Source organism: Sceloporus occidentalis, unplaced genomic scaffold, assembly GCF_023333645.1.
Source record: "Sceloporus occidentalis isolate IW3139 unplaced genomic scaffold, rSceOcc1.0.p SCAF_2, whole genome shotgun sequence".
Lineage (NCBI taxonomy): Eukaryota > Metazoa > Chordata > Lepidosauria > Squamata > Phrynosomatidae > Sceloporus > Sceloporus occidentalis.
The window spans coordinates 106,515,642-106,541,416 of NW_028316982.1; the positions used below are offsets into that span (position 1 = coordinate 106,515,642).

Here is a 25,775-nt window from a genome sequence, read left to right on the forward strand (position 1 = left end):
TGAGCCGGATCCCTCTGAGTCTAAATCTCTCTCTCTGCATGTAAATCCCCCCCCCCAAAAAAAAACCCTCCACGATCCGGCTTCTCTGCTCCAGGATCGAGATTCTAGAGCCCCGATCCGAAACTCCTCCCCTGGAAACTTCCCCTCCCTCCCCAGGGTTGTGTGGCTGCCTTTCTCAATGCGCTTACTCGCGAGTAAGCCGTTGACTCCCTAATAAAACGCTAGCCAAGGTTGGCATTCTCCTTCCGAGAGGCATTGGCCAAAAAAAATAAAAAATCCTAAAACAAAAACTGACCCTCTTTACACGAGAGTAACCCCGTTGAGGTCAATGGGTCTACTCTAAAATAAAAGAGGGCTCCAGTTATTTTTACACACACCAGCACCACTTTCTCCTTTTGATTCATTTGCGTCTCTTTCAAGCTCCTCTTCCTCCATTGTTCTGGTAAAACAAAACAAAACCAAAACCATCCGAGCTGGTTTTTGAGGAACTGGAATTTGCAGAAGGGCTTCTTCTTCTTGTTCTTCATTTTATTGGCATTTCTCTTTGCCTTCCCCCTCCTCCTTCTTCGCAAGATCGTATTGAAGATTGGACTCTGATGAGTCAGTTTCCTGTATAAGCAAAGCAGCAGCAGCAGCACTCTACTATAGGAACGTCAACACACACAGGAAACTTTAAGGCTTAAAGCTGGCATTAACGTATTGGGTATCCCCCCAATTTCCTTGCCATCTCAACGCACTACTGCATCCACACTGGAGAGAGAACCCGGTTTGGCACCGCTTGAACTCTTGTATGGCTCAAGGCTATGGAATTCTGGGAGTTGGAGTTTGTTGTGGCCTCTGGGCCCCACAACAAACTCCAACTCCCAGAATTCCATAGCCTTGAGCCAGACAAGTTAAAGCAAGGCAAATATCCCCCAATGATTCCCTATGGGCAAATATCCCCCAATGATTCCCTATGGGCAAATATCCCCCAATGATTCCCTATGGGCAAATATCCCCCAATGATTCCCTATGGGCAAATATGCCCCAATGATTCCCTATGGGCAAATATGCCCCAATGATTCCCTATGGGCAAATATCCCCCAATGATTCCCTATGGGCAAATATCCCCCAATGATTCCCTATGGGCAAATATCCCCCAATGATTCCCTATGGGCAAATATCCCCCAATGATTCCCTATGGGCAAATATCCCCCAATGATTCCCTATGGGCAAATATCCCCCAATGATTCCCTATGGGCAAATATCCCCCAATGATTCCCTATGGGCAAATATCCCCCAATGATTCCCTATGGGCAAATATCCCCCAATGATTCCCTATGGGCAAATATCCCCCAACGATTCCCTATGGGCAAATATCCCCCAACGATTCCCTATGGGCAAATATCCCCCAACGATTCCCTATGGGCAAATATCCCCCAACGATTCCCTATGGGCAAATATCCCCCAACGATTCCCTATGGGCAAATATCCCCCAACGATTCCCTATGGGCAAATATTCCCCAACGATTCCCTATGGGCAAATATCCCCCAACGATTCCCTATGGGCAAATATCCCCCAACGATTCCCTATGGGCAAATATCCCCCAATGATTCCCTATGGGCAAATATCCCCCAATGATTCCCTATGGGCAAATATCCCCCAATGATTCCCTATGGGCAAATATCCCCCAATGATTCCCTATGGGCAAATATCCCCCAATGATTCCCTATGGGCAAATATCCCCCAATGATTCCCTATGGGCAAATATCCCCCAATGATTCCCTATGGGCAAATATCCCCCAATGATTCCCTATGGGCAAATATCCCCCAATGATTCCCTATGGGCAAATATCCCCCAATGATTCCCTATGGGCAAATATCCCCCAATGATTCCCTATGGGCAAATATCCCCCAATGATTCCCTATGGGCAAATATCCCCCAATGATTCCCTATGGGCAAATATCCCCCAATGATTCCCTATGGGCAAATATCCCCCAATGATTCCCTATGGGCAAATATCCCCCAATGATTCCCTATGGGCAAATATCCCCCAATGATTCCCTATGGGCAAATATTCCCCAATGATTCCCTATGGGCAAATATCCCCCAATGATTCCCTATGGGCAAATATCCCCCAATGATTCCCTATGGGCAAATATCCCCCAATGATTCCCTATGGGCAAATATTCCCCAATGATTCCCTATGGGCAAATATCCCCCAATGATTCCCTATGGGCAAATATCCCCCAATGATTCCCTATGGGCAAATATCCCCCAATGTTCCCCTAATATTCACCACTGATTCCCTATGGTCAAGTATGGCTTCACTATGGGCAAGTATTTGGGGGGGGGGGGGTTGTGTGTGGTCACTTCGCCGCAGCCGCCCCCCGAAAGGAGACGCCTGTCGATGCCAAGTACCTGCAAATTATCTCCTCCACAAATAGCCAGGCAGCGAAAGTTTCAATTAAGATAAGTAGATTGTATTGAGGGCTGTGTCCTTTGAAGTAATGCAGTTAATAGCCTGTTTGATTTCGGCTTGCGAGAGAAAGAGAGAGAGAGAGAGAGTCATAACGTTGTGTGTTCAAGGCTCCATCAATCACCTGGCTCCAGACACCAAACTGTCTGTGTGTGTGTGTGTGTGTGTGTGTGTATGTGTGTGTGTGAAGACAAGACTTGGGCCTCTTGCTACTTCATGTAAATAACAATAACAATAATAATAGGGGTGGAAGACAAGGCTTGGGCCTCTGGCTCCTTCATGTTAATAATAATAATAATAATAATAATAATAATAGGAGGTGAGAAAACAAGACTTGGGCCTCTTGCTCCTTTATGTAAACAACAACAACAATAATAATAGGTGAGAAGACAAGACTTGGGCCTTTACCATGCCTGTTGAGAGCCTAATAGTTTGAGTGTTGGACCACAACTTTGGAAACCAGGGTTTGATTCCCAGGTTGGCCACAAAACTGGGGTGACCTTGGGTGAGTCACACTCTCTCAGCCTCAGGGAAAGAAGGCCATGTCAAACCACCTCTGAAGAAATCTTGCCAAGGAAACCCCAGGATAAGGTCACTTTAGGGGCACCATAAGTCCAGAAACAACTTGAAGGCACACACCACACACACACCATGCCTGTTAGTTTGGGACCAGACAAGACAAGACTGTGTGGTGCTTTCCCAAAAACCCATAGCTTTTTAATGTAGTAATTGGGCTCCTAGGGAATCCTGGGAGCTGTTGTCCTGTGAGACATTGAGCCTTCCCTGTCACTGCCTAAATTACAACTCCCAGGATTCCCTAGCCCTGAGCCAGGACAGTTGATGTAGGACACTCGAGGGAAATGGAGGACATGGCCAAAGAAAAAGCTGACTCTAAATGTAAAACCCATAGCTTTTTAATGTAGCAAAAGGGCTAGGGAATCCTGGGAGCTGTAGTTCTGTGAGACATTTAGCCTTTCCTGTCACTACATAAACTACAGCTCCCAGAATTCCATAGCCTTCAGCCAGGGCAGTTAAATCAGTGCCAAACCAGGTTATTTGTCCAGTGTGGATGCAGCCAAATTCTTCATGGTTCTGGTACAGAATTAACCTAAGCCAAGATCCAGCTGCGATGGCAGAATGAACCAAGCAACAAGTCTCCTGCTCCTGAGTCAGGTCTCAGGCCACCGCTTTTTCTCTTGCGACCCCTAGCGACGGAAGAGGGTTTCGCACCCTCCAGAGGGACCAGATCCAGGGTCCTCACCACAAAATGGAGGACCTTCAGGGGGGTGAGATACTATATAGGACATGACCAAATACAAAGCTCAAAACACTCCCATAAAGATAAATGCATGCTTCTGAATCAAAATGGAGGATGTTTGGGACATTACTCCTGGACAGAAGGTGAACATGGAGGATGCGCCTGGGAAATGGAGGATGTCTGGTCACCCTGCCTTCCATCCCTTTGCCCCTTGTTGTTGCTGTGTGCCTTCAAGTCATTTCTGACTTATGGAGACCCTAAGGGAATTAATAATAAAATAATAATAACAACAGTTTTTTATTTATATGCCAACTCTTCACCAGGATCCAGGCAGTATACAAAACAAAATTAAAAATACACACTATACAAAATAATCCCCAAAATTATACCCTCCTTCCCTTAAACATATAAAATCCCCACATGATAATAATAATAAGTAACAATTAAAACATTACAATAACCATTAAAATAATCAGAGATGAGGAGAATATCTAGTGTAGTGGTCCATTTCAAAGGGCGACCAAGCGAACCATTCAGGAAAGGCCTGCTGGAAGAGGTCCGTCTTGACAACTTTTTTTGAAGGCGTCAAGGCTGACAATGGGACAGATCATGGGATGTTCTTGGCAAGATTTGTTCAGAGGAGGCTTGCCATGGGCTTCTTCGCCTGAGGCTGAGAGAATGTGCCTTGCTCAAGGTCACCCAGTGGGTTTACATGGCCAAGCAGGGAATCGAACCCTGGTCTCCAGAGTTGCAGTCCAACACTCAAATAACTGTGCATTGTGCAGTGCGCTATGCTCCCCTCTGGAGCCATAACAAACTACAGTTTACAGAATTCCATAGCATTGAGACCTGGCAGTTAAAGTGGTATCAAACCAGTTTATTTCTGCAGTGTTGATGCAGCCTACTGGCTCCCTTCGCCTCACTGTTGTCGTTTTCCACTGCTTCTGTGTTTATGTGCCTTCAACTCATTGCAAGCACATTCCAGAGTTCAAATGAAATAATATCCAATTACATTAGCTTTTAGCTGGTCATTGTATAGTCAACAACCTGACTCATCCTTCAAGAGTTGTTGTTGTTGTTGTTACAGTATTTAATGTAGCTAGTGTTTACATTCACAAGTGTGTGTGTGTGTGTGTGTTCAATTTTACAAGCTGCTTCACATAGTTATTCTGGGAATCATTATAACGACACTATCATGTAGACGAAAGGTGCAGCCCTAGCACTTCAACACCATTTTAATTGCCACAGCTCCATCCAATGGAACCAAGGGAATTGTCTGTGGGAATTATTGCCCAGAGAGCTCTGGTACTGGAGCACTAGAGAATTCTAAGTACACCAACAAACTACAAATCCCAAATAGGATGGTGCCATGGCACTTAACAGTGGGACTAAACCTAGAATTCTGCAATGTGGATATTCATCAAAACTAATGGAGCTTATAATAGAAGGGTGATGTAGTGGTTTGCGTGTTGAACTACGACTCTGGAGACCAGGGTTTGATTCCCAGCTAGACCATGAAACCCACTGGGTGACCTTCAGCAATTTACAAGCTTTCAGCCTCAGAAGATGGCAATGGCAAACCTCTTCTGAACAAATTTTGCCAAGAAAACCCGGTGATAGGGTTGCCTTAAGTTGCCATATGTAGTGTTGGAAAAGACTTGAAGGCATGCAACAACAACAACAACAAGGGAAACTATGGCCCGGTACAGATAAGAATAAAAGGGCAGCCAAAGGCCGTCCCTATCTTCTCCGGATCGTTGCCGGCCCAAAAAGGAGCCCCAAAATGGAGCTTCTTCCAGCGACGCCACCAAGTCGCCGTAAGCGCCTTAGGTGGCGCAGTGACATCATGCACATACTGCGCTGTTTGGACACGGTGCGGGCGCAACGTCATAGATGCATACCATGTAGATGGTGCTGCGTAACAATGCCACATAAGTAGGAGTGGCTTCATGGAAGTTAACAACTGCAAGGAAGACTCAGGCTGCATCTGCACTGCAGAAATAATGAAGTTTGACATCACTTCAACTGCCATGCTCCAGTGCTTTGGAATTCTGGGCTTTGTAGTTTTAAGAGTTATTTAGCCTTCTCTGCCAGAAAGCTCTGGTTCAACTTCCACAACAAACTAAAAATCTTTGGATTCCACAGGGTGGAGCACTGACAGTTAAAGTGGTGTCAAACTGCATTAATTCTGCAGTGTGGCAGCAGCTGGAGAGAATATCGGCTTGCAGTGGCTAGTGGTTTCCATGAGAGTGGGATAGTGAATCTGTTCTGGCTCTTACCCTGACTTTTAAAGAGGGTAGCAAAGGTGCAGTACAGACCACCCAAAAGGGGTGGCCTGCAGCCATTCCTGTTCGCACCAGATTGGGGCCAGGGCAACCTCACCGGCGGCTTCTGCGGCCCCAATCTGGCGTTTTTGCAGGCCAAAAAGAAGCAGCAAAATGGAAAAGGGATGCCCTGGCGCATTAAGGGCCAGCGCTACAGAGGAGAAATGGGTGGTCCCTTTCCCCTCTGCATTGTTGGTGCAGCCATTTAGTTGCCATACCAATGATGTGTGTGGCCTGGGGCAGCGCAGAGACATCACGCCCACACTATGCCGTTTGGACGCAGTGCATGTGTGATGTCATCATGGCTCCTCAACTTTAGTTCCTATATGGGAAACAGACACAGCATGATCCTCCCTCATGCTGCATGAGGCTCCACCGATTGAAAATACCCAGTTCAAATAGGAAGGGATGTCAGTCCAGTTCATATTTGAAAGATTTACCAAAATTCATGAAATTTCTCCATATTCGGATAAAAAGAGGCAGATATTTATACAGTATCTCATCTGGCAATGCTGAACATTTTTACTGACATGTCTGTATTTCCCACCTGATTATAAAACCAGCGTAGGGCAAGAAATTGATACTTTCTGAAATTTGATAGCTAGTGTTCTTGGATACATATAGAAAGAATTTTGATTTGTTCACCAACGCTTAGAATTCAGTATGTTCCTCTAAGACCCGTTCGGCTTGGTAACACAATTCATAAAATGTAATTTATTTCCTTTTGGACAAGTGTTTTAGTCTTATGTGTGCATTTATTTCTAGTCATGGTTTGAAAACGGTTTTGGAGATGGCTTACCAGGTAAGAGTATGAGATGTCATAGCAGTCTTCAGATTAAATATTCTCTTGATAAAGGGACAATCTTTCTTAATTCAATATTGGTTGCTATTTTTAGTGACCAGATTCATGCAGATATCCTGCAGATTAAAAAAATATATTGTTTGCACTCAGTAACATGGTCATAATTCTATTACATTTAAAATTCAAATCCTAATCTCTAGTAAAGCTGTTTAGATGGGACTGGCACAATAGGATGTTAGAACAACATATTATTTTAAAATCTTTCTTAATGATTTTTTAAACCGTTCTTTTTGTAACAGTTAAACCATATCATTCTATCACTCTAAACTGTTCCAAAACTTTGAATATAATATGAAAAGGAAATCTTTCACATTCAAATTTTTAAGGAGGATTGCTGCTCCCAATATTCCTCACTACTGGCTTAGCTGGTTGAAGATGCTGGGAGTTGCAATCCAAATTCATCTGGAGGGATGAATCATTCCCAGTCCTCTTCTACACATGTAGGTGAATAAAGGTTGCAATAGTTGCAATTTACTTTTATGAGGTAAAAATAAAGTGTTAAAGCTATGATGGTCAACATGAAGGGTGTGCAAATGTATATATGCATTTGTTTAATATCCTGCCTTTCTCTCAACATGGGACCTAATGCTGTGTACAACTAAAGTTAAAACAAGATAGAACCAAAAAATTGATGATTAAAAAAAAATAAAAATAAAACACAGTTAAACAGATATCATTAAATCCTCATTAATTTTAAAAGTATAAAGTAAGATTAAAACAATGATAAAAATGCAACAACCTCTTCCATAAAAAAGACCCTTCAGCAACCAATCACTTATCAAATCTCTCTTTAAATAAAAAAGTATTTACCTGTTGGTAAAAGAGGAACAGAACAGGGGTCAGTCTAGCCTTCCCATAGAAAGGAACAGCCACTGAGGAGTCTCCTCCCATGTTCTCTCCAAAAGCTTCTGTGCTATAGCTAGATTTATGTTCCTAGAAGACTCAGCCAGCATGGACAGGGATTCTGGTCAAGGATGACAATGTCATAGTCTTCAGTTATCCAGATTTGGAATAGACATTTGAGGGCCTCATTCCCAGTACAGGGGGGGAAAAGACTTTTTGAGTTGGATTGGTGAAGCAATTTAGCGCCAAACAGATGTTCACACTATTCAAGCAGCAATCGAACCTTACCCATTTCAGTTTAATCCACTCCGCGTTCACCTTCATCAATGAACTGATTCAACATGGAGTTGTGTCACAGGGCTGACTGTGCCACAGGGAACCGATTCAGATCCACCAGTCATTCACACTAGTGCTGAATCGATTCATTGCAAACGACACAGGGAATTCAGTGGATCCAGAAGAAGCACTTTAAATGGGTTTAGCGCTGGGGGGCCCTTCACAAACTGCGTCAGGGAATTGCGCAAGTGTGAACAAGAGCCATTTTAACTGGTTCAGAGCTACTTGCAAACTGGTTTATTATGTAGTGGGAAGCCAAGATTAATCTTAGGTTGTCCCACTTTTTCAGCCGCTTCTAAAAAGTCTTAGTGTATCTCTCCTCCCATTTTCCCCTGTTGTTCTCAGCTTGCTTCAGTTGCTGCAGACTGAATTTAAAATGCAAAAGTAATTTATTCTCAGTTAACGGGAAGGGGGCAGAATCTTGCCCTTCCCAGTAGACTCAGACAAAAGCAAACTGCTACAGCACCTTAATTTTTATGTAGCCTTCCTCATTAATAACTTTTGCCATCTTGACCACACTCTGATGTTGCTTGACCACGTGTGTCCCAGTTTTCATCTAGCAAATGTTGAAGGTTATACAATGTGTCTTTGCATGCAGAGTAAGCAAAGACATATTGTGCTTCTGCCCAGCAGGTCATTATACAAGAAAAGGCCACTTTCCACACATAAAGATAGCTAGTGTAGTGTAGTGGTTTGAGTGTTGGAATATGACTGTGGAAACTTTGATTCCCCACTCAGCCATAATAATAATAATAATAATAATAATAATTTATATTTCCCGCTTCTCCCAAGGATCGATCAAATCCACAGGCTGATTTGGGCAAGTCACACACTCTCAGCCTCAAGGGAAGGCAATGGTAGATCTCCTCTGAACAAACCTTGCCATGAAAACCCCATTATAGGTTCACTTTAGGGGTGCCATAAGTCAGAAAGGACCTGAAGGCACACAACACAACACACAGATAGACAAGATATATAAAGGACACTTTTTTTTTTTACTATATATGTATTCCTGATGCGTCCATAGCATGCTCGGTTCTCCATGGTAGTTGGAGGCGGCAGAGGAAAAAAACCCAGCAACACAGGAATGTAAATTCCTGTTTAATCATAAGTTGGATTTCATCCTGCAGGCACTGGCTATGTTTCTCTGTGTGAATATTTGCTGGCTTTTTCAGGCCAAAAGAAATTTGCACAATGTTGTCATGTTTCTATGTTTTCCTTTTTCAGCATTCCAAGGTTTTTTACTTAAGCTTCTCATAAAAAAAAACTATTTTCAGAGGATGAAGAAAAAGAAAATGTTGCCATTTAACAAGTCCATAAAGCAGAGTAAAACCATAAAACACAGCAATGACAACAACTGAAAAGCAGGAGATTACATGAGGGAAACAAGATACAGTCGAGATTCAACAGTGGTCAGGCAAACTACATGTTAGTCAAACTCTGGCTATTTTTAAAAGTCAATATCCTACCCGTTCCCCACTCCTAAGCATTGAAAGTGTTAATTAATTAAGGCAAGCTATTTTCATAGCTTACAATGAAAAACATTTGTGGTTAAAAATACCTAGGAGACAGGAAACCATTTAAATTGAAGTTTCTAAATCCATTTTTTCCCTCCTGGTACAGCTGAAATGAAATCCGCACAAGAATATTCACTCACCATCAGTGTTGTAGAAAGGAACAGTTGTGTGCACACCAGCACCTTTTCACACTATCGGCATACTATTTCGCTTGTACAAGGAGGTGCACCGATTCTGTGAACATTCAATCAGTGCATCCCATTGGTTTGGCCCACTTTTGCTTCTCTTTCCCAAAACATTTTTGGAAGGCTGATACACCCATTATCAGTCTAACTTTCCCACTCCTCTTTTCCTTTATATCTCCATTGCTCCAAACAGTAGGTCAGCCTTTTTGTCCTTTTCCAGGACATGCCCTAATTTTCAACCTTCCATCCAGGAAGAATTTCAAAATGTCCTCCATTTTGAGCATGACAAGGAAGCACAAATTTATAGGTTTTTTGGTGGGTTTTTTTTGGACTATGTGGCCATGTTTTGGAAGAGTTTATTCCTGACGTTTTGCCAGCATCTGTCATAGGTTTTTCTGGGACTGAGAGTGTGTGACTCACCCAAAGGTCACCCAGTGGGTTTCCATGACCAAGTGGGGATTCGAATCCTGAGCCATAGTCCGATGCACAAACCACTACACCATGCTGGCTGAATGCTTTGTACTCCCCTAAACTGACATAAGTCGGAAATGACTTAAAGGCACACAACAACACTAGAACTTTCTTGCTGGAAATTCTCAGTACAGTACTTCACCAACCTGAAAATCCCTTGATTCTGTAAAATGGAGCCATGCCATTTAGAATAGAATCAAAGTATTATAACTATGTAGTGTGAATACACTCCGAGGTTTAGTTTGCACTGCAGAAATAATGCAGTTTGACACTGCTTTAACTGTCATGGCACCATGCTATGGGATTCTAGGATTTATAGTTCTGTGAGATATTAGGCCTTCTCTGTCAGAGAGCTCTGGTTCCACAACGAACTACAAACTGCATTATTTCTGAAGTGCAGATTTGATCCCAATTGCTCTCTGTGTGACTTCCCAGCTAAGTAAAGTTTCGCTTTGCCAAACCTTCAGTTTGGAGCCAGTTACTCAGTGATTTGATAAAATTCATAACCATGAGACAATTTTCAGTGCTCTCAAAGCAATCATAGGCCTTTGCATTTTATTAAGGTTGCATCTGGACAGTGCACTGCAAAATCAATCCCAGTTCAAATTCTCTGGCCAAATTCCCAACACAGAAGTGCTACTTCTCTTTTGCCTTTCACCAGCCCACTCCCTTATGTATTCAACTTGAATAATGATACTTTTTTTTGTTTTGTTTTCTTTGGGTTTTTTAACTTGCTGCCTTGGCACATTGCTGAACCAACCCTTCAAACAGCTTGAGACATCCAAAGAGTCGCTTCAAGCTAACAATAGATATTAACTGAAGCTGTGGGGAGGGAAAGTGCTGGCCTATTTTATTTGTTGTATTTCTTGTACAGGGTACACAGGGACAGAGTTCACCAAGAGCCCGCTCAAAATTCACTGCCTGATCTTTCCATTGCCAAAATAAAGAAGTAAAAGATACGGAAGGAAAACGGGGATCTGTGGCAACAGAACATACCAGCAATGGCCCATTCTGAGGGTGACAATCAGGGCCAGAGCTTGAAAAAATTACTTTTTCGGACTACAAATCCAAACTCCTCTGGAAGCTGTGGATGGACACACACACACACACACACACACTTGTCCCTCCACATTTGTGGCTTTGGCTTTTGTGGATCTGTTGATTCATAGATTTGATTAATATGGTCTCTCTAGGAATATCTAAATCCTCCAGGACAACTCTATGGTCAACTTTAAGCAAAAGTTGCACTGACGGACATAGCGATTCCTAGAGAGAACACTCCACTAGACATGTGTAGGTCCTCCAGCACAACTATGGTCAATGTCTGGCAGAGATTGACCACAGAGTTGCAGATATATATATGCTTCAAAGGTCTGATCAGGATGATGGACCACACCATCCTGCCTCACTTCTGTTTTGAAGTGGGGCTGTAAGACTGCCAGAGTTGGTAATTTTACACTCGGGTCTTGCCTGCCTTTATACAATGGTATATTACTTCATTTGGCAGTTAATATTACTAACATTATCCTATCAAATTAACAATCAGGGTGTGTGTCCCGAACCGTAGTAAGTTGATACCACTTTTCGTGTTCTTTTGATTTGAATTTTGACATTGCTCCCGCCTGTGGAAACCTGGGATCTGTAATTTGATGAGATGCTTTCCCCTGAAGTACAGCACTAGAGCTTTCTGGCAGAGACTTACTAAACTACGAACACTTCATCACACTACAAAAACTTAATCAAACTACAAACTACAAGATTCCATAGGGGATCACCATGACAGTTAAAGTGGCATTGAAGTGCTATAATTGTGTATCAAGGACACCTGAATCTAAATTCCTGATATGTTAGCCAAGGGGTTAGCAACTTCCAAAGTTCCTGGGTCTGTGTGAGTGCCTATGTGCACACACAACACACACACACAACCTCACATGTTTGCGCTCCCACCTAGCCCCTCCATTTTCTTCTATAAAAGACTTCTTGCACTCTGGGAAGCAATAGGATTTGTCTATGTGTTGGCATGAGGCCCTGAAGTGTCTTAGGCTAAGATGGGTTTTCTTGTTCTTTTGTTTTGATCTTTGATTTTTTTGCAAAACTGGAAGTGTCAAGATACCATTTCTGATTTGGGGGATAAAAAATCCTGAGCCTAAAGCAACTTTAAAAAGAAACCAAGCAAACTGCTCTATGACCTTGCCGGTTTCAAGGAGTCACTATTGGACACAAGGGAGGAGAAAATAAGCCATAAATATTGGGGGTGCCACAAATGTGGCTCAGTTTGCTCACTCCTGTATTATGGGGGGGGGGTGTTCACCACCGCTATTTTTAAAGTACTATTATTCTGACATGATTACCATACTTTGCACAGTTTCTCATTTTAAACCCACTGAAGTCACAGCAGAGGGTCATTCTGACTGCAGGAATAAAACGGAGTTTACTTCTGGTCTCTTGATGTTAAGCAGATTGATTTGTGAATAAGCATTACTGTATTATCAAAATGATAGTGGGGGTTCTGAGTATTAACATCAAATTGATCATGTACATGCTTTCCTGGCTATACCCCTGCCTATACAGATGGGATGGGAAGGAGATCTTTTGCTGAAGAGCATTAGCTTCTATTGGTCTCAGCAGAATCATGTGAGACCCAAGTGCTGATGCTGAGCCTGTTTGCTCTGCTTCCATTGCCTGTCACTTTCTGCCCTCACCAGGCTATGGAGCCCTGGACTTTGGCCCCAAAGTCTAGTCCTAATTGCAATACTACTGTCTAAGAAAACTTACTTGTTGAACCATATTGTAGATTATGCCTACAATCCAACATGGAATTCAATAGTGTCACTAGATAGCAACCATATGGCTACTTATCCATAAATAGGCCCCGTTGAACTTAAATCTGGGTAGCTGCATATAGAATTGTGCTGTTAAGTCCATTATTCCAACAGCCCTACGATTTACCTATTAGGCTCAATACAGAGGAGGCTAGTCATGCCAAACTCCCATAGGATCAAAGGGTCTTGCAACACTCACATTTTTATTTCATTTGTTTGTTTATTTGATATTTAAATTTAAATGCCATGTCCACATTCCTACTGTACAGCTCTCAAAGGACTATTTCTGATCTGTGAGCTCCATTTTAATCCCTGAATGGCTCAAGAAATTCTTTTGGTTTCTTCCATTTGCCCAGCTACTAATCAAAGTGCACACACTGCTATTCATTTGGGCAGATTTTATTTCATTTAATTTTTACTCCAGAGGGACAAAACCAGTGGGCAAAACAAGTGACATCAGAGGCAGAGCTCATAAAAATCAAGACCCCAAATTACTCAGGAGATTGACAATGAGGAGAAAAAAACCAAATGGGATTTTGCATGGTATCAAATAACAGTTTGTCACATCATATTAATAACACCCAGAGTAACAGAAGGAACAGCATTCTCATCTCAAATGTCATCCCTGTATAGTTATTTAATTGTACAATTATTATTATTATTATTATTATTACATGTAACATGAAAAGAAATATGATATTGCTGTTCAGAAAAAGGGCTGTTTAATCAGGTATGGTTTTTTTATGCTAGCTCAGGGCCCAGTTTGCTAGTTATATAAAATTATGTCCTGTTACGTTTGATAATTATGTGTACACTTGGATGAAGGACACCAAGTATCTTCTACATTTAGCGTCAAGAGCCGAATTGTCATTTCAAAGCAAAGCTCCTTTTGCTACTTCATCCAATAAGTGATCTGCATAGGATCCTTGTACACATACACACATACACATCCATTTTTGGAAAATGGTTGCTTTTTATTATTATTATTATTATTATTATTATTATTTAAAGAATCAAACCACCAAGAGCCACAGACTTAGAAAAATAAATGTCATTTTTATGGAAACAGCAACAAGAAGCTACCCGAAGTTTTTTATTCATAGCACACAGAAAGGAAGCATGCCTGTTAGTGGCTTTAAAAGGTCATTTCATTTTCCAAATAATGCACAGGAAATAAGCAGCACAGCCTATTTCACATTTATCTCATGTCAAATAATTTACCTCAAACTGTTTTTAGTTTAAAAAAAATAAATGATAGCTACCGGGGAGGAGCAGTGGTGGAGTCCTGATACACAGACAGCCTAAAGCAGTAAATAGAATTTTCTGAATGCCATTCTGTATGTACTTAAGGCAACCGGGAACACAAGTTGCTGTTATTGGTACATAAGGTTTGTACTCAGTCTTAAGTAAACAACAGAATGATAATTGTATGTCTATCTGTGTGTCTCTGTGTATGGCTTTCCCCTCTTAAACTGGAAGAATACATAATCTAAACGAAAGCATGAAATTAAAACAAAACAAAAATCTAGATTCTGGAATTTTGATAATAACCCAAGCAATGGATTTAAACTCAAACTGATTTTACCTTAGAATTGAGCTCAATTCTGCCTACTTTGCTTTGTCTACAATGCTAAGGACTTTATCACTCAAGGCTATGAAGTGGAATTTTAACAGCATAAAAGAGTCTTTGGCAGTTACTTATTAGACAATAGTGTATCTGTCTTTTACTGTAGTGTACCTTTTCACTGACAGGCAAAACCTGCCAATGAGCTCTCAGTCTCACTATTATAGTACTGGTATTTTGATACACAAATATTTGTCACTACTATTCCAGTATTACAGCCACTATTACAACCATCACATGGCTCCTCTCTCCTCCTATTATTCCAAAGCAGGCTAAGTTCATGCTTGTCAGTTCTTTCTTGCTGTGTTTGCATACTTATGGCAAAACAATAAGATACAATTTTTAAAAATTAATAGTTTTAATCATTTTTGCCATAATTACACAAACACAGTAAAATTAAAAAATAAATAAACCAACAGGCGCAGAGTTAGCCTGACTTGGAATAGCGTGTGTCAGAGGAAGGAGAATCGGCCTCTCTCGCGGCACTGACTGTTGTGCTGCCGAAATTGAAGTGGAGGCTTGTCACACCTGAGAGGAAGAGTTTCCAAGCAGTGCAGTTGTGTGAAAGAAGAGAAGTGTGATAAGAAACGTTTTCAAATGGCATTTTGCTGTTTCCTTTCAAAACACAATTGCTGCAAGACATGAGGCTGGTGTGATAATTTCCTAAGACAGGGCTCTTTCTCAGCCTCACAGCTGGAGATCTTCCTCCCCCACTTTTTAAAATGGTAGCGAAAATGCCATGATTTGAATCTGAAATTTTATTTATTACATTTCTATTCCACCGTTCCTCCTAGGAACTCAAGGTAACAAACATGTCCCATCAACACTTCAGGCTCACAAGAACTGTATGAGGTTGGCAGGCTGAAAGGGTGTGACTGGCTCAAGCAGCCCTCCACTGGTCTTTATGGATGAACAGGAATTTGAATTTGGGTCTCTCTAGTCCTAGCCTGACTCTCTAATAATTGTAGGCACTCTGTTGGACTGGATGGCCCTTGCGGTCTCTTCCAACTCTATGATTCTATCATTCTGCTATGGAGTTATAGGGTGGTGGGATCTTAGATATCAAGATGAAGACAGACAATCTGGAGCAAGTGGTTTGCTGCCCTGAAAGACATCCCTTTCCAAATCACATCTATAAATAAATCGTGCTTCCACTATCACTGAAATACATAACTAAAACCACGAACCAGCTCCATGTAACCTTTCTTTCTGAACTACACATGTGTGCTTACTCCTTAACTATCGCCACTCTGACTCAGGTTGCCAGGTCAGGACTATCCCAGGCCCTGAGATTTCTTGGTAGAAATCTGAGATCTAGGGATGAGCCTTTCTGATGCCACAGGAGGAGCACTTGTGATAGAAAACATATGGTGATGTTAAACATCAACTACAGTTGCAGAGAGTATGCCATCCATTTTTTTTAAAAAAAAACAACAACATTAAGACTAAGTAATGTAGATATATTCAATTTTCAATGCAACACTTTCACCCTGAGGTCCCCCCCTCTCACCCTAATGATCAGAAAATTTGGTCCAGGCCCTGAGATATGGATAATGGCACTGGGATTTGGCAACCCTAGCTTTAACCCCAGGGGAAACTTTCATATCCACTAAAACACAATGCTTTCAGATGAGCCACTTCACACAAGCAGTTCAAGTTCTGCAGAATCATGAAATGAGAAACCACACATACGTATGTGTGAAGCAGCTCCAAGTTTCAAACTGTGTTCACAGCATTACTTATTACAGATTAGTTTTGGATATTAGCTTGAAGATGGGAAAAACATGAAGAATGAAATTGTTCAAAAATATTCCTATAGTCTTTTGCCCTAGACTGAGGGTAAGGAAGCTCTGTCCCTGTAGATGACCCTGTAGATGTGGTGCTGTAGTTGTTTTGGACTTCAGCTCCCAGAAGCCCCAGCCAACATGATGAATGGTAAGAAATTATGGAAGCTGTAATCCAACACAACTGGAGGGCAAAAGATTATCCATCCTGGGCCTCAACTAGTGATGAAATAACATGGTCCCCTGCGTGGTGCTGAACCTCAGCTTCCAGCATTCCTCGTTATTGGTTTAGGCCAGCTATAGCTGCTGGGAATTGCAGTTCAGGGTGCTTCCTATCCTGGCCTAAGTGAAAGTATTTCTGATGGAGATTCCCTCTGTAGCTATTGACCCCATAATCTTAGCATGGACAAATTACTGCCTTGCCACCATCCATTTTGGCAGTTAGGCTCTGACAGCCTATCTAAAACAAACCCTCAGACTGCTCCATTGCTCATTCACTCACACCTCCAGAAGCACTTTTTTTTCAAACAGCAGTGAGGAACTACTTGAAGGAAAGGAAGCAGTGAGGACTTCCTTTCCCAGCAGGTTCCTTATTCCATGTTACTATTAGAAGAAACCAGGTGCAACCAAAGGATGAGTGGTTAGTTGTGTCTGATAGTACTGACAGGGTTGGAGCAGGCTTTTTGACATTGCCTGTTGCTTTTGAGTTATAGTCAACTTCTGGATGTGTAGCTGGCTTTTACTGGAGAGGCTGTGGGAGCTGTTCCCTGGTGATTCTCAAAGCATCATTCCCATTGAAGGAAAAAAGGAAAAAGGCACCTAATGACCCTACCCTGTCTCCCTACAGACTGCAGAGATTATTCTCTGTATGAAAATACAATGAGTTGGAACCAAATTTCCATTACAAAGTAAATATGTGACTAAACCTGCTTTGCTCAGAGCAAATTCATTGCATCACTTATCAGGTTTTGTGGCCTTTTCAGCTGTGTAGTGTCATTGCCAATGAAGGAAAACAAGAGGACACAAAGTAACTATTCCAAATATGACACTGAGACAGAAGGCATTGGTGTTCATTGTTTTCTGCTTACAAATCCATGAGAGGCAGAGAGTTGCAAGATCAGCATCCAATTCAGTGAGATTTCAAGCCCAAACCCTGAGACTAGAAAGCAGATCCTTGAACTCTCACAGGGATGAGGTAGGGAAGGGTTGGCAGGAGGAGGGGGAGGAGGAGGAGGCAGAGCTACCTCTGGGCTAGGTGATAGTGGAAATGAATGTGAGAGGATTTGGGTAAAACCCAACTAAACAGATAATGGGGCCACTCAGAGTTGTGATGTTACCACTTGATTTCCTACAAATGGCATGATGGTCCCAGGTGGATGCACCCATCAGCTTTCTGCCCAATGTCCCTCCCTCGCTCTTGGGTTTTTGGCACAAACATGTTCCAGACACATACAAAATCACTCCTAAGCTGAGTCTGTGAGCCCTGGCACGGGCTGCAAGTGAGTGCAGATTGTGTTCCCCCGCAAGTGAATATTTGTTATTCTGACTGAGAGAAGCCCAGTAGTGCCCTGAGACCTGGTAACCATAAGAGACACAGAAAGAAGAAAAGTTGATAGGGAAACTTAAAGTAATGTTTTTGTTCTTTATCAGAATCGTTCTTTATCAGAGAATCAGCCTTTCTCCCTCCCACGCAGGACACACAGCCTTTAAGGGTAAATCAAAACAATGCACGTTCAGGTAAAACATAGATTAGATTATTTACATTAGTCAAATTAAAAACAATTAGATCACATCAACAAAAGGGGGAAACACACCCACCTATTTAAAAGCTCCTTCTTTCTGCAGCAACTCAGCCCAATTGCCAAAGGCCTGTCTAAATCAAGAGGCTGTCACCTGGATGAGAAAGATTTTAGAGAAGATAACTTCAGGACTAATTCAAGACATTATGTAACAGTGTGACATGTATGTGTGTGTGTGTAGTATGCACATTCAAATATCAACACACCATTGTAATTTATATATGGATCACAAAATTTATATTTCACTCAAGAGGAGAATTTAATTCTTTAAACCTGAATTTCAAATGTTCAGCCAAGCAAAGGTCAAATTAAATATATATTTCAGGCTAAATGAGGACTTCAAGACAATAACAAAAAATCCCAGATGTGCCATTAAGACAAGGATCCCAGTTTGCAGTTAAATGAGATTAGGAATCAAGTGCTCTGGAACCTTCCATCTCTCACTACTGTGATCCTACAATACTGTATGCCTTTGGAGTTTGTTGTTGTGTGCTTTCCAACTTATGGCAACCCAGGTGACCATATCATGGGATTTTCTTGGCAAGATTTGTTCAGAGAAGGGTTGTCATTGCCTTTCCCTGAGGCTGAGAGAATGTGACTTGCCCAGGATCACCCAGTGGGTTTCATGGCCAAGTAGGGAATTGAATCCTGGTCTCCAGAGTCATAGTCCAGCACTCAAACCACTACATCATTGGCTCTCATTTAGCCACAATAAAATCTACAGAATTTACCCCTGAGTAAACATGTATAGGAGTATATTGTAAACGTTTCAAGAGAAAGTAAAAGCCTGAAGAGACAAGGCCAAAATAAAGCTGCTTTGGTTCACTTTGGAGGTATGCTGTTTAAATGACACTCACATCTTAAGAAACGAGAAGCTGCACCAAAGCTGCTTAGGACTGGAATGTGGCTTTGGTGTGGCTTCCGGCCTCTTAGGACGCATGCATTATTTAAACAGCATACCTCCAAAGTGACCCAAAGTAGCTTTATTTTCGCCTGTCTGTTCGGGCCCTAAGTTTACATATCTGTTTTCATTGCTTGAGAATAACACTATCCAGTGATGATCTGCACATGTGAACTGGCCACCACAGATCAAATGCCAGTCATTTTGCAAACTCCAGCATGTGGCTCCCCCTCCCCCCAGTAACAAAAGTAATTTTCTGAGCCCACTAGTGATAAGCCGGCAAGTAGTTTACTAACATGTGCAAACTGGCCTAGGAACTAATGGATATGTCGCTATATTTTTCAGCATAAGTTAATTAGCATGGATGGCTATTTTAAACACAGTTAAAATGAACCATTTAACTTATAAATACCAATGACTGTGGGAAAATTATTTCCCCTTCTGTTGGCTCTTATGAGCATGTCAAATTAAGCTGAAAGGATTCTGAGCAGCAGAGCAGAGTCCTCCGCTCTTCATTTCTGCCCTTGTTGCCTATTATCTTAATGCAGTGGTGGAAACCATGTAGACCTCCACAGGTTGTCGAACCACAACTCTCAGGATTCCTTGCCTTTAACTGTGCTGGCTAGGGCTGTTGGAAGTTGCACCTGGAGCACAACTTCCAACACCTGGAGGGCTACATGTTTCACACCATTGACCTGAAAGTACTGAAGTCATGGAAGAGATATTAGGGCGTGGAAAGACACGCTGTGTCCATCACGACCACCTACAGAGTTGAATCACATCGACCGGACGACAGGGAGAAGGAATCTAATGAGATGTCTGCAAAGGTATTCAGGCCAAGAAGGAAAAATATTCCTTCACCACTGCAAGCGGCCTTAAGCTCCCAGCTTGAGAAATAACGACAAGAGCACTTCAAGCCTTCACTCTATACGAGGGCTTTAATAAATAAGTTACTTTAATAAATAAGTTACTTTGCCAACCAAACAACCATAACAACAAAACAGAGAGGCAGTTACTCTAACACCAACTGTCATAACTGACACACTCTCTCAGAAGGACTGACAGCATCAAGATTCCATAATTCAAGTGTCAACTGTCACTGGAACTGTAATAGGTTCCGCTACAGCTCTATTGTGTGGTCACATACATGTCATTTACTAACAAGAGAAGACTGTCAATGTATACTGCTCATGATAACTATCAATTTCCACTTAGCTGCTGCCTGTCAGTATCAGTTGCTAGGGAATATCATGGGAGACTGGGTGTTGTCTTGTGGATATCCCAGCTGAATTTGGTTACTCACTGTGGGAGCCATATTCAGAACTTCACAGGCCTTTGGTTGGATCTAGCATAGCCTCTCTTACATTCTTATTGGCCCCATACAGACAGACCAAATTAAAGCTGCTTCGAGTCACTTTGGAGGTATGCTGTTTAAATGGTGCATGCGTCCTAAGAGTCTGGAAACCATGCCAAAGCCATGCTCCAGACCTAAGTCCATTCACTATCGAACAACAACTCTTACAGTAAAAAAAATTCTTCCTAATGCTTAGGTGTAATTTGAATCCACTGGTTTGTATTCTAGGAGTTGTCTATACAGGCAAAAATAATAAATAAATGTGTACTCTGTTTCCAGTTGTGTAGGAACATTCAACACATGCCTGGTTTTACAATGAACGTGTTTCTTTTAGGGATTAATGCAAATTTTAAAAACTTACTTTTTACTCTGCAGTACTAGGGGGGGAAAGGATGTTTTACACATGTTACAGGTTTGGGGTGAATCAGGGTGGCTAATTTGAATGTGAGACTAGTCTGACAAATTTGGTGTACATCAACAGTTTTTTTAAAAAACAAACAGTCAGGACATAGTAACCGAAGGCTAGCTGGCCTTCTGAAATGTAACTGCAGCAAAGGAGATGGTCAACTTCCATCCTACATGTGTGTATGTGTGCTTCAGAAGATATTAAAAACACATTTTTAAACAAAATAAGTAAATGGGAAATGGGTGGTAGTCAATACAATTTGAGTCCAGTTTAACAGGGTCACTGTGGGGCACTAACACTACTGTAGGGTCTGTGCAGTCCAGGAAAATGCAAGGCGAAGCTGGTTTTTTTCATCAGTGTAGACAATCCCTTAGTTTGGAGCCACAGGAAACAAGCTTGCTCTATCTTCTACACCCATTCCTTCAGGTATTTAAAGACCGTTATCAAGTTACCTCACAGTCTTCTCTCCACTAGGCTAAACATACCCAAGTACCTAAGCCATTCCCCATAAGACTTCTAGATTTGTAACCTGGCATTGTAACACACTCTGTTCTTTGGACACTTTCCCAGGAGCATAAGAGGCCTTGAGTCCTAACCATTAAGCAACTGGGCCTCCAGAGATGACAGTATTTATTTTAATCCTCTAGAGAGACAGATGCTCTCACTTTCCTTCTTCATTATATACCTAGCCTGATTATCTTTAACTGTGCTGAATAGCCCACAGTCCTTCCGTTGTGTAATTGTGTCATGTACATTCATTTCCAAAGGAGCGCTGGATGATGCTGTACTTAAATGATGAATAGGACAACTAATGACTATCGCAATTGCTCCCAGGAGGAAGAAAAACAGAAAAAAGGAACACGTGGCTGGGGAGGGGGGCAGGCTTGGTTATTCAGAAAACATTGGCCTTGACTGAAATTGATTTTTATTACATTATTTACCAGGCTGAAATGTTTATCCCACATATCTAAGCTTCCATGTCTGCACTGAATGCATTGGGAAAGTTATGCTCTTACAGAAATCAGTCCAAGCCACTCGCAATCTGAATGTTTTTAGAGATGGTAAGCAGCACGCTATTTCTGCTTGATGCTGAAATCCCACAAGCACTTTTCACCATCCCTGCCGGTAGAAATACGGTAACAATATTGCCAATAATTTAAGTACCAATCAATCTGCTTCCCTTTCATGACACCTCAAATGGTTGCTTGAGGCAGCCACCACATCTTGCCCAATGGTAGGACCGGCTCTTGATAAAAGAATGAGAAACATAGGCGGGTTACAGACCGCCCGTTTGGGGCGGCCTGCACCTGCCCCTTTCCCCGTTGTATTGGGGCCTCAGCTGCCAGACCGGCAGCCTCCGAGGCCCTGATCCGCCGCTTTTGCAGGCCGCGGGGAAGCGGCAAAAGGCCACTTCCCCGCGGCCTGGAAAGGGGTGTCCTTGGGGCTTCAAGCACCAAGGACACCCGGCAATGGCGGGGAGGAGGAGAAAGGGGCCACTTGGCCCCTTTCTCCTCTGCGTCGCTGGGCGCAGCCATGTAAAGGCTCTAGGTGCCCTCGCGTGGCGCAAAGACCTCACGTCCGCGCCGCCTCGTTTGGAGGCGGCGCAGTCGTGACGTCGTAATGGTGGCAGCCGTGTGGAACGGCCGCCGCCATTTTGTATGGACTGGGTCTGTATTAGGGTTAGGGGCGTCAGGAAGTGACGCCCCTTTCTAACCCTAATACGGACCCAGTCCGTATTTTCAGGCCCTTCTGTAACGGGCCATAGAGGCTTTTCTCTGCCTTGCTTTCCCCACTGCAGTGTCTTGCTGAACCTCATCTGTTTTAACAAATCCATAATTTAACAACTGCAGTCATCATTTAGTAAATTGGAAGTCATATGTATCCCTTTCTTTTCCTTTTTTTGTTATTGTTGTGTTGTTATTGTGTGTTAGTGTTAGAGTATGTATTTTTTATTTTTTTATTTTGTAGATGTAGTAGTAATTTCCCCATATATGTTGTTTTAGAATATCAAAAGTTGTGTTTCAATCCATGACACCAGTGCTGAGAGATTCCATGATGAGAAACAAATATCCTAGAGGTACTTAAAGATATTTTAAAATAAAGTTGACTGGTTGTTGTTGTCTCGTTGCCCATTTTTAATCTCCTATGGTAAGGGTATCTTCAGAAGTTTTTTCCCCTCATGTGTGGTGAATGCAGGGCAAACTACTAGTTAGATAAGTCCTACATTGGGCTGAATATGTTCCAGGACAGGTCCAAATTGCTCTTTCCCTGAGGAAAATGAAAAGATGGCATTTCCCTTTCCCTGCCATTCCACATTCAGGGGCTGATGAGACTGGACTGTCAAATCTGACTTTGAAAATGCTGATGAATATTCTTCCTGGCTGGTGGCAACACGCTTTTTTCACCATAGGTAAAGGAAGCAGTCAGTTTGGGGAATCAGATAGGCCACATGACACAAACTATTCTGTTCTTCAACCCAGAGAAGCAGGCAGAGGACTCCTCAGGAACTGCTGGGTTAAAGCACTGCTACAAATGTATGTGTATGACCTTTCAAGTCCCTTGTCAACATATGATGACTCCAGGAATTTCATAGGATTTTCTTAAGGAAGGAATATTCAGATGTGATTTGTCATTGTCTTCCTTGGAAATATAGCCTACAGCAGTGGGCAGTGGCCTCACGAAAGCTGGCATCATCCAGTGCAGTAACTCATGGTGTCACACACACACACCATTGACCTCCTCCCATACCACACCCATACAGATTCCTTAGTAATGTCTTTTGTACTAATGTTACTTATAAATTGTAATTTCTATATATCACTGAATGTAATGGTACTAGTTGTGACATAGGAGATTATTGCACACCAAATCCGTGCCAGCATAGACGTAGGTTGTAACCATCACTGGCGGATCTTATTGCACTGCCACGTGCCCAAGCAGTAGGCAGCCCATATCCAACCTGGGCTTCTCTGGCAGCTTTCAAGAATGGGGAAATCCTGTTCTTGTAAAGCTCTGGGTTAGACACAGGCTGCCTATTGCCTGGCCACATGGCAGTGCAATAAGAGCCATTGGTGATTTTTACAACCTATGTCTATCCTGGCATGGATCTGAGGTGTGATAATCTCCATGAACAACTATCAAAATTAAAATGATTACAATATCATAGGCACAGACTAAATTTATTTACATATACATAATTTCATGTGGTTAAAGTGAAAATTTGGTAAAAATATGAGGTTTTAAAATATTTTTTATTTAAAAATATTTTTGTAAAAAGGTTTAAAAATTAAAATTTTAAATTTTAAATTAAAAAAAAACCTGGGCCTCTCCTTCCTCCCACTGAGGCTCACCCCACTCATATCATCTCTTCAGCATTTTAAAGAGATACAGGCAAGTGCCACAGCTTGTTTCTGCCAAAATGCAGAGAAGCAGTGGATGCCACTGTGCAGTTTGCAACCCCCTCACCCCCTAGTGATGCCACTGGCAGGTGGTATTCCTTGGAAGTCTCCTTTCTTAAGTATTAATGCAAATACCTTGTTCTTTAGTCCAACACAGGCCAGAGAGCAGAGGACAGAAGTTAACTTGGAGCATGCAACGACAAATAATTTAATCCACACTATTTTGTCTTCTGAGAGAGAGAAACAGCTGGGCGACTCAGGTGAATGGCCAGAGATGTAGCTACGTGGGAGCAAAATTGAGGGCTCTCCCCAAATAAGAGTTTTGCTACTTCAACTGAAATACCCCTTCACTCTCTAGATTTTTAGCATTGCAGTAACTTTAAACTGCAGTTGGGCATTTGGAAATATATTTTAGGCATCCAAAGAAAAGGGGCAGGCAAAGTTACCAAGGAAATGTGAACACAGCAAATATAAGAGATCCAGGTGTGAACGATTTTCAGTGTCTCACTCTGCAGTGCTAGAAATCTGGAGACTGATGGGAATTCTTAGCTGTTGGCCAATGTCCTCATTTTGCCCCCTTCCCATAGTTATATCCCTGGTAATGGCAAGACATGTTGCAGCTCCCAGTATCTGCTTCCTGAAGGTGGTGTCCTCACTTTGCAAAATGGGAGGGCTGATACTCCACTGTTCAGTTCAATGGGTCCTGAAATATTAGTAGGCCTACCATAGCCATTTCTGCTGAAAAGATAGCTCATTGGATTAGATTATATTTACTCTTATTATGTGGGATTGGGATTGTAGCCTCAAGAGCCCATGTGTTTGCTGGCCAATTCTACTGACTTGATAGTATGATAGAGACAGTAACTTCCAAGTGGGGGGGAATTCAGGTTGGTGGGAACAACCTGTTCCAAAAGTGGCTACAGATTCAGGATGATCCTTGTCCTAAAACACTGGTTACCTTGGAAACCAAGAGCTTGGATGTATGTCAGACATGATTCCAGTTAAGGAAATATTCATTTGAGTGAAAAAAAATTAGCATTTTAATAGCACTCTAAATCACTTCAGATACATTACCTCAGTAATCCTTGCAACAGCCCTCTAAAACAGGCCAGTGTTATTTTTCCCATATTGTATATGTGGGGTGGAGTGGGAGGAGGGAAGGTGGAGGAAAATGGCTCAAGGCTAACTGATGTGTTTGTGGCTGAGATCATGATGAAATCTGAATAGATTCCTGCCCACCGTTTAAAAACTGCTCTTGGGAATGAACTACATGTTACACTCACCATGGGCTACTGAGAAAAAATGGCATCATTGTGGCGAGGTCTTCCCCTGAAATGGGTAGATGCACTTATTTCATGGTCACATGTCATCAAATGCATATAGAATCATAGAGTTGGAAGGGCCACCCAGTCCAATCCTCTGCCATGCAGG

The 25,775-nt window shown here is 42.2% G+C and overlaps 1 protein-coding gene across 1 annotated transcript in view; it reads right to left on the reverse strand.

Moving 5' to 3' along the window:
• ARID5B (AT-rich interaction domain 5B) overlaps positions 1-14,364 on the reverse strand; it is a 269,486-nt gene extending 255,122 nt beyond the window's left edge. The window contains exon 1 of the mRNA XM_089510540.1: positions 14,341-14,364. The gene's annotated coding sequence lies outside the window, so the exon portion shown is untranslated. The remainder of the gene's footprint in view (positions 1-14,340) is intronic.
• Positions 14,365-25,775: the final 11,411 nt, after the last annotated feature.